Source organism: Muntiacus reevesi, chromosome 11 (genome assembly GCF_963930625.1).
Source record: "Muntiacus reevesi chromosome 11, mMunRee1.1, whole genome shotgun sequence".
In the NCBI taxonomy this organism is placed as follows: domain Eukaryota; kingdom Metazoa; phylum Chordata; class Mammalia; order Artiodactyla; family Cervidae; genus Muntiacus; species Muntiacus reevesi.
The window spans coordinates 13,684,198-13,694,063 of record NC_089259.1 but is presented as its reverse complement, the minus strand read 5'-3'; positions in this window follow the sequence as shown (position 1 = coordinate 13,694,063).

Here is a 9,866-nt window from a genome sequence, read left to right as displayed (position 1 = left end):
AACCACCTGCTAGGGCTTGGGGAATTTTCTCCCAAAATCCAACTGTGGCCCTCAGAACTCCTCGGAGTTGTGAAATCACATTCTTTGCACTGGAAAAGACTTTTAAATTTCTCCAGTGAGGTATTTCCTGATCTTTTTTTGAGAAACAGGACTCCTTTCAACCTTAAAATATAAAAATAAAAAAGCTTCAAGGACCTTCATGTACTAGTGGTTGTACTTTTAACATCTGTTCTTTGAGAAAATGCAAAGCAGCAAAAGACTTTATAGATTTATTGACAGTTCATAATCAAATGGTACTCTACTGACATGACTTAGCAACTAAATAGAAACAACCCACCACTGATCATAAGATCATCGGCAAAATTTGAAAAAGAATAGTATATCTACTTGCCAGACATATTTTTCATTCCATCGAAAGCAAAACTTGTCTCTGTGGCTTCAGACTCATAGTAACTCCTCTGCTCACCAGCCTGTCCCTGGAGGCCTTTCGTTCACAAACTGGGAAATCCAGCTGCAAGAAAACTACCCTGCTAATGCTCTACAACAGTCTTACCACGGTCAGTTATTGTCCAGCCTGTACTTGACACCCTTCTGTGATGGGGAACTCACTACTTGAAAAAGTATCTCATCCTGTCTTTGAATCAAGACTATTAGAGGATTAGACTTCATCATCTTCAACTCAAACTCTTGTCACTTGCATTACTTGTTTCTAACTATTGGGTTGGCCAAAATATTTGTTCGGGTTTTTCCGTAAGATCTTACCAAAACACAAGCGAACTTTTTGGCCAACTCGATACTTCCTTAGGTCATGTAGACAAATCTAGTCCCTCTTCCATACACAGCCCTTCAAAAACTATAGCAAGTGCTGCTACATTCTCTGTGTTGTCTCTTCTTCAAGCTAAATGTATCTGGTTCCATGGACTATTTCTGAGTTAGCATTTTTTTTTTAATTTGTTAAATTTTAACATTTGAAATTGATATTGTGACGATACTACCTCTGAATCAAGTCATTGTCCCTTTCCACCATTTTCCTTTTCACCCTGTTGTAACACCCCATTTGTTCTCCAGGTTACTGGGGACCACTCCAGAAAGGGAAAAATTTTAATGTTGAAAGTAGGAAATAGATATGATTTTATTTTTCTGTGAACAAGAGTTAAAAGGAAGAAAAGGGGGTTTGTTTGTTTGGGTTTTTTTTCACCTTGTGCGTGTGTGCGTGCTAAGCTGCTTCAGTCGTGTCCGACCCTTTGCAACCCTGTGGACTGAAGCGCTCCAGGCTCCTCTGTCCGTGGGGTTCTCTGGGCAAGAAGACTGGAGTGGGTTGCCATTCCCTCCTCCAGGGGATCTTCCCCACCCAGTGACGGAACCGGCGTCTCTTATGCCTCCTGCAGGCAGGCAGGTTCCTTACCCTAGTGCCACAAATTTCATTTACTGATTGATGCATTGTGCAAAAGCGTATATGGTGGGAACATGGAGGCTGGGGCCAGAAGATCTGTGTTCAAGTCCAGCTGCTGCCTTGATGACCCTGGATGATCTTGGGCAACCTTGGGGAAAGCTCTTAACTTCCCTGCAATCTGTTTCATTGTCTGTAAAGTCAATGGAGTAATTCGGATGCTTTTAACCCACCTAATGGTTTCGTTTTATAACCTATTTCCCTACGAGTTCTCTTACCTAAGGCTTGGTTACCACCCTGTGTCCCCCCTGAGCTGCTGGGAGATATTGAAATTGTGCTACCTCTTCCCTGGCGACTCATTTCTTGACTCTGATAGCTCCTTGATGCATGTTCTCCTGCTGTTTTCACATTCCCTGACACTTTGGTTTGCATTTTTTATCATTTTCCTTAAGTGTTCTACATTTCACTGCCTCCCCTCCAGAAAAAAAAAAAAAAAAATAGAGGCTGTTTTGTCAAAACTTTATCAATTGCCTTCCCCTTTATCGTCAAAATGAATGATGTCTTTACCTATCCGTCCCTCCTCCTTGTCTTGGAGGAGGTTACATCTTTAACTCCTTCCAGGCCAATCCATCTCCCCGTGGTCTTGATCCTTCATTGATAACTCACCTTTTCTCTCTCCCCTTCTCTGTCTTCCCGGCATTGCTCTAATCCATGCACACACTACACCCATTTCCACCAGCCCTAAATAGAACACGCCACCTTTTCATGGCCACTGCCACTTGCCCCCACCTGTCACTGCTGCTGATCAGGCCTGGGTCCCCACATCTCTGGGAAGCAGCTGATGCTGGGGCTGGATGCCCTGTGGCCTCACGTGCCTTTTTTGGACTTTCTCCCTAGACCTGGATCCTGCTTGTTTAATTCCGTTGGCAAAGGCCTGCTGCCTGAGGACAGATCCCTGACATAAGGTGGAATATGATGGAAGAAAGAACAAGGGCTTTGAGGCTCCGCAGGCTTAGGTTCAAATCTTCTTACATTCTGCTGGCTCCAGACAGGCACGTGACCTTTCTGAACCTCAGTTTCCTCATTGTTGAGCTGTACCTTGCAAAGGTGTCCAAAAGATGAAAAAGATAACTATATGAAGCCACATAAAAAGCACATTATTTTTGTTAGTGATGGCTTCTCTGGCATGCAGGATCTTAGTACCTGGACCAGGGATCAAACCTATGCCGCCTGCAATGGAAGTGGACCACAGGACCACCGGGGAAGTCCTTCTTGTTCCCTTCCTGCCTTGTGTGTTCCCCAGCTCTGAGAATGGAACCACCACCCCACCAGGGGCACCCAAAACAGAAAATTCACTTACCACGACCCTGCAGTCCCCTGCTCCCCTCCCAACTCTCACTCCATCTGACTCTACATTTTATCCATTTTACTTCTTCCCTGTTTTTTCACTATGCTTAGTTCAATCTCTCACATTGCTTCATCCAATTTCTATAGCCTCCAAACTGATCTCTCTTGTAGCCACGCTCCCTCCTGGGCCAGAGATAATCTTTTTCAAATAGAGAATTCACACTGCCGCCTTGTTGAAGTCTTTGACAAATGTCCTTTGCCAAAATCATCAGTGAAGAATCCCACCTCCTTCACAATTTGTCCTTTGATGCTCACCCCTTGTTGAATGTCCCTGGGACTCCGGTGAGGGCCGATATGGCTTCTTTTTAGTTTGCAGTTCAGTTCATCAACTGATCACTTTCACTCACACGGTCTCTCTTCCTCCAAACAGCCCAGCTTTGCTTGAATTGTCTAGCATATGTAGGTGATTCAATCCCAGGAAATTTTTTTTGGTGGATATTTTTAGTCATCAAATGATATAAATACCGGTGTAGGAAATGGCAACCCACTCCAGTATTCTTGCCTGGGAAATCCCATGGACAGAGGAGCCTAGTGGGCTACAGTCCATGGGGTTGAAAAAGAATTGTACACAATTAAGCACACACAGACACACACCCTAATATACATGCATTGTATTTTTTTTAGATGGATGGCTTCAAGTGGTCTTAGTTGCAAATATACCCACTGTTTATTGTTTTCTGTAAAGATACAAATGCCAGATCAATGCTGTGCTTCTAAGGCACATAACTCAACAGTTTCTCATCTCTTTGTTCCTGCCCTTGATGCTCTTTGCCTCTGTCTTAAACAAAGAGAGAAATAAGAATTATGAGCATCATTCAATGCAACTAACTTGAAATTAAAGACTATGTTGTTGGTCACGTTTTTAAAAAAGATATAAATACTCTACACGTTAGTCATAGAGTTTACAAAATTTTAGAGCAAGCTTGGAACTATCTGATGGCATCTCAGAAATATTTGAAAGGATCATGGCATAATGATATTAGCAGAGTGATTCTGAACACTTATTCCAGTTAACATTGAACTCTGTTTTTTTTCCAGGCTAAGGGTAGAATACAGCACAAATAACTTACAGCATCAAGTATAAAAATATACCTATTTTGTTGTATATGTTATGTTTTTTCCCAAGTTGCAGAGTGACTTTTCTAAGGAAGCTTTTGTTAAAGCTGGGTGAATAAAAAATTAATTCTAATCTCAGATATCAAGCAGTTAATGCTAAATTGGGGAGTGACTCAAAAGTATGGGAATTTCAAGCATCAAGTTAACTGGGAGAACCACTTTAGTTGCAGATAAGTTTGCAACTATAATTTGAATGGAGAATGTGTCTTTTTGTCCCCACTTGACTGTTGATTTACTTCTTTTATGCGGTCACATCTTATGTCTAATCGAAAAATGATCATTAAGTTGACGCCAGCAACTTGCTCCCTGATAGGTATACTATACAGCGAGGAGTGTAGAATGTGGGTGATTTGGGGGGTTTTTTGATCATTACATTTGGGTCAGATGTAAAGCACACTCATAGACCAGAGTCCACAAAATATAGTCATTGTTGAAATGAGAGGTCACTCTATTTTTACTCACTTTCACTTTAATTGCAAATTGTTAGTGCAGGAATTTCCACAAAAGGGTTATGCAAGCATGCCCAAATTGCTTGAAATATTTTCCACTTCTCTGGCTTCCCATGGGAAAAGCCACTAGGTTGCATTTGTGGCATCTCAGTTGGTTCAAGCAGCCTAATTGGGATTTAGAAGTTTTAAACTGTACAGGTTTACAAAGGGACATCCAGGATCAGAACTCCTGTCTCCATGCCCTCCCTGGAATCCGTAAATGTGTAAATTACCAGTGGAAAATACAATCTGAATGATGGTGGCTAACATCCAACTTTTGTTTGTTTATTCATGATCCCATTTTTACATTTATTCCTTAAAATGATTTTTTTTCAAAAGACTTGAACAGTTTGCCAGGAATTTCATCAGGAAGAACAGTACACTGTTATGCTCTTTAAAAAAAAAAAAAAAGAAATCACATCTCATATGGGAGAAATATACTCTTGGGGGCACAGGTAACTTTCTTGTCTCTTGGGTAGAAACACCTAATCATCCTGTCCCATCTGTCAGAGCCACTTAATTGCAAACACAGGTCCTCTTGCAACACAGTGAACCAATGCAAAACAATTAATTAAAGCTTGGAGGAAAGTAGATGTTTAAAGGTATATACCAACTCAAGAAGTAAAACTCTTGCTGCGATGTAGCTTTGACTCCCTCTTGGACTTTCTTATACCCACCCCCATCCCCATCCCTGTACCTATGAAATTTTATTTGTCCTGCTTGTCAATTTCTGCTAACATTCAGTGTGATTTAAACTAGTCAGGGAAAAGAGCTGGAGTAAGCGATCCATTGTTTACCTCTCAAACTTCAGCCTGAGAATAAATCGCCAGGGGATCTCTTTAGAATGCGAGTTCCGATTCCGTGGGTCTGAGGAGGTGACCAGGAAGCTGCATTTCCAAAAAGCTCCCAAGTGTTCTGATGCTGCTAGTTTCAGACCACAATTTGAGTAAGAAGGATCTAGACCAGCGGTCTCCAACTTTTTGGTACCAGGGACTGGTTTCATGGAAGACAATTTTTCCATGGACCAGGGTGGGGGGGTGGCAGAGAGTGGGGATGGTTTCAGGATGATTCAAGTGCATCACATTTACTGTGCACTTTATTTCTATTATCATTACATCAGCTCCTCCTCAAATCCTCAGGCATTAGATCCCGGAGGTTGGGGACCCCATGCCTAGACTATTAGATACTTACTCTTCCTGTTGTGAATTTAGACTCCATCTCTTCAGGTTTGCTATGCAAGTTCATCTCCATCTTATCTGCTTCATACAGTAGGCACAGCTCAGATTCACCTTGCCTGCTTCACCTCTAATCAAACCCACACATATCCTTGCACATGTGGCTATATCCTCGGGAATCCTTAAGTACACACATCAGTGTCTGTTGTTGTTCAGTCGCTCAGTCTTGTCCGACTCTTTACGACCCCAGCACTCCAGGACTGCAGCACACCAGGCTTCCCTATCCCTCACCATCTCCTGGAGCTTGTTCAAACTCATGTCCATTGGGTCGGTGATGCCATCCAACCACTTCATCCTCTGTCATCCCCTTCTCCTCCTTCCTTCAGTATTTCCCAGCATCAGGGGCTAGGACTCTGACAGATCACACAAGGAAGGAATATATTCATGATGTGGTTCCTCCGGGCAGTTTATAAACAAAATGACACACATCTATTTTCCCTTCCCTTTTATAATTGAACTGTCATGCAGCTGTGCACTGTTTGGAAAAATGTGTTGGGCAGGTAGGAATCTGTCAAAAACTCCCTGTGGGTCTTAAGATCGTGTGCCTCCATTTTCTTCACAGTGAAAAATGCCAAGGCTGAATTTGATGATCTCCAAAGCCTCTTCCTGCTTTCATTCTTTATGATTCTAAGAGTTAGTCATTTAATCATCTGGAGGGATCCGTACTGGTTTAAACCACTGGATGCTCCTTTTGGGAGGTAGTCCTATTAATGTGGAACCCTGCTGAATTCACCAGGTTCTGCTGAGTGCATCCTTTTCTGTGCTCCCAAGAGCATATTACTTGACCCATAAGAATAGGGCAATGACACTGCAACTTCATCAGTTTACACCCACCTGTCTTTATGGCTGGACTCTGGATGTCTGGGTCTGGACCCTTTGGGTGGAAGGGAGGCAGCCAGGAAGATTGTGCCAAGTTGCTGAGACTGCAGGGCTTGGCTGGCCTGAGCAAGGCTTTCCCTAAAGTACATGAAATCAGCCTACTACCTAACAGGAAGTAGGAAGTGAGTATAAGAAGTGAAGCCAGAGATGAAAGCTGGAGTACTGTCAAGGGAATGAGGTGGAACCATAGTCAAGAAAATGAGATGTGACCAGAGTTGGTAGGCTTAGGAAACAGAATTTGAAAGGATGTCAAGTGAATGGTTCTGGCTGAAGGCTGTCATCACTCATAGGAAGTGGAAAGTGTTAGTCACTCAGTTGTGACCTACTCTGTGACCCCATGGATTCTAGCCCACCAGACTCCCCTGTCCATGGAATTCTCCAGGCAAGAATACTGGAGTGGGTAGACATTCCCTTCTCCAAGGAATCTTCTCAACCCAGGGATCAAACCTGGGGTCTCCTGCATTGCAGGCGGATTCTTTACCGTCTGAACCACTAGGGAAGCCCATCACTGATAGGGGTGGGGCTAATTTTTGAGTTGCTAGATTAGAGGAGCTACTCAGGACTGGTCAGAGAGCTTTGTGAGGGCAGACACTCTACATGACTCACCTTTTTGCTGAGTATCTCTAACAAGCGTCTGATACAATGAAGGAGATGAATTAAAGTTAGAAAGAACAAATGAATGAATGAGTAAAACAAGTCTAATTGTAATTTGTCTACTCTCTTCATTTTCTTTGCCACTCTACAAGTTCATAATCTCATTATTTCTCAAGCAAACCAAAAGGACTCCCCAATTCACCAATCTTTCCCAATTTCAATTCATATTTTAGACAGCAGCAGTTTTAGTCCTCTTGTTTGTAGATTAGTTATTTGCTTATTTGTTCTATCAAGGAAAGTAAGTCCCTTGAGATGGTTAGAAATGGTGTCCTACCAAGTTTTTCATGGCCAAAATAGCTAGCTGTCAAGAAATATTTGTTGAAGTGAATCATTATAGTCATATGTCAAGTCACTATAAGGATTCAGTGTCCTGAACATTTAAGACAAGCACTTATTTTATTTTTTGGCTGCACTGGGTCTTCGCCGATAGGCATGGGCTTTCTCCAATTGTGGCGAGAGGAGGCTCCTCTCCAGTTGCAGTGTGCAGGCTTCTCACGGCAGCAGCTTCTCTTGGGGAACGCAGGCTGTGGGTGCAGGCTTCTGTAGTTGTGGTGCTCAGGCTCAGCAGTTGCGATAGACAGGCTTAGTTGCCCCACGGCATGTGGAATCCTCCCAGACCAGGGATCGAACCCATGGCTCCTGCACTGGCAGGCAGAATCCCAACCACTGGGCCCCCAGGGGAGTCCCCGAACATTTAAGGCAATATCTTCCTTTCCACATTATTCTTTAAAATTCAGATACTCAAGAGTTACACTCAACTAAAATGTCCTCATAAAGTCTATCTCATAGAAACTTTCATGTTAATTATTACATCAGATTTATAACTTTAAGGTTAAATTCACACTTTTTAAGAGACCTTTTTATGAAGCAGTGATTCTTCATTTTTTTTTTTTTAGTAGCGGACTCTATGAGAGCTATTGAACTTCTTCCCCACAAATGCACATAGGCATACAAGCACAATATGATTTCAAGGGATTTACGAATTCCCTGACGCCCCTAGGAGACCCCTAATATTGATGGAAATCAAGCCTGGAATTGGTGCTGGAGAAGAATAAAGATTTTCTGCAGCTAAGAGAGAGGCTTCACTGGTAGCTCAGATGGCAAAGAATCTGCCTGCAATGTGGGAGACCTGGGTTCAATCCCTGGGTCAAGAAGATTTGGAGAAGGGAATGGAAACCCAATCTAGTATTCTTGTCTGGAGAATCCCATGAATACAGACAGAGGAACCTGGTGGGTTACAATCCATGGGGTTGCAAAGAATCAAACCTGAGATTCCACCCTATTCCTCCCTCTCACTTCTGTCTCCAGCCCTATTACCTAGTCCTTAGGAACGGAGACAACCAGTCCATCGATACCCATTTTGAGATCGAAAACAGAAAACACACGGGAGGCAGGACACCATGCATTCTGTGCTCTTCTCAACAAGGGTCTTTATCCTGGGATTATGGAAGATGAGCATGGATTGGCTGGATGGCCACTCCTGAAGTCAGGAGAAAGAGACAAGTGCTTTTGAAATTGCCAGCTGATGAAAGAGAAGACACAGGGTTACCTCCATTCAACGCTGTTGGCCCCTGGGAGCTCCTACTTGTCCTTGGAGGATCTGTGATAACAAGGGCTGCTTCTGAGCCTGAGGAGCCCTTTCTTCCTTTGAAGATTCTTTCCTCCATTCTTTCAGCTTCAAACTCGTGTGTGGATCTGACACCTGGGAAAGTTTGCTAGGAAAAGGGTGATTAGGTCCTCAAAAGTTAAAAAAAAAAAAAAGAAAGAAAAGTATCTGTCAAAAGTTGATTCTAGTTTAATTTCCTGGCAGCTTTATCCCAGAAATAAGGGCTTCCAAATTTCTGTTTCGAGAGATTTCAATATCCTTTGCAATTTTGGAATAAGAGATTTCTCTGATGCAGGTTGTCATGGCATGATGGAAGACGACAGAAAAATCTGTTGAGATCTCAGAACTCACTCACCCTTTCATGCTTTTTTCTTTTCACTCTTTTCATGGGTAATTTGCCATTTTAAAGTAATGGTTTCCCAAAAATCCATTCAGTATTTGAAACAAGATCCTCGGTCTCTTTATAGAGTGGACATAACCTTTCCTGGGCTCCACCTGTTCAGCTCATGATTGATTTCTCAACGTGTTGAGAGACATTGAGTTGGATGCGCAACATGTTATTGCATACAGAGCACAACCACTGAGGACCAATTATATAATAAAACCATGGTTTAACAGACATCATCAATTTTGACTTATGCCACCAGAATAAGTATAACTAGGGGTCAGGGAGAGAAAGCATTTCATCTGAAAAACCTGGGAAGAAATTGAGTATTCTGATGCAGAATTCACAGTCATTTCAAAACGAGAGGGAAACAAGTTGCAATAAGAATCGCAGGCATCAAGAGATGTACATAAGCTGAGGATTCTGCATTTGGGAGAAACATGGATTTAAAATTAATCCAAGCATCATCTAATAATAGCATACAGAGATGCTTCGCACGCAAAGCAGAGATGTTCCAGTAGCCTCTTCATATATATTCTGCTCAGTAATTAGTGCTCTTAATTATAATGTCGTTAGCAAATAATTATACCATTCTTAAGCAAAGAAATTTAATTCTGTACCCAAAAAATAAAAAAAGGAGATATGGTTTACTTTAAGAGATGGCTTAGTTACCTGTGGATGGAAAAAACTTCAGAGGTCCCACTCC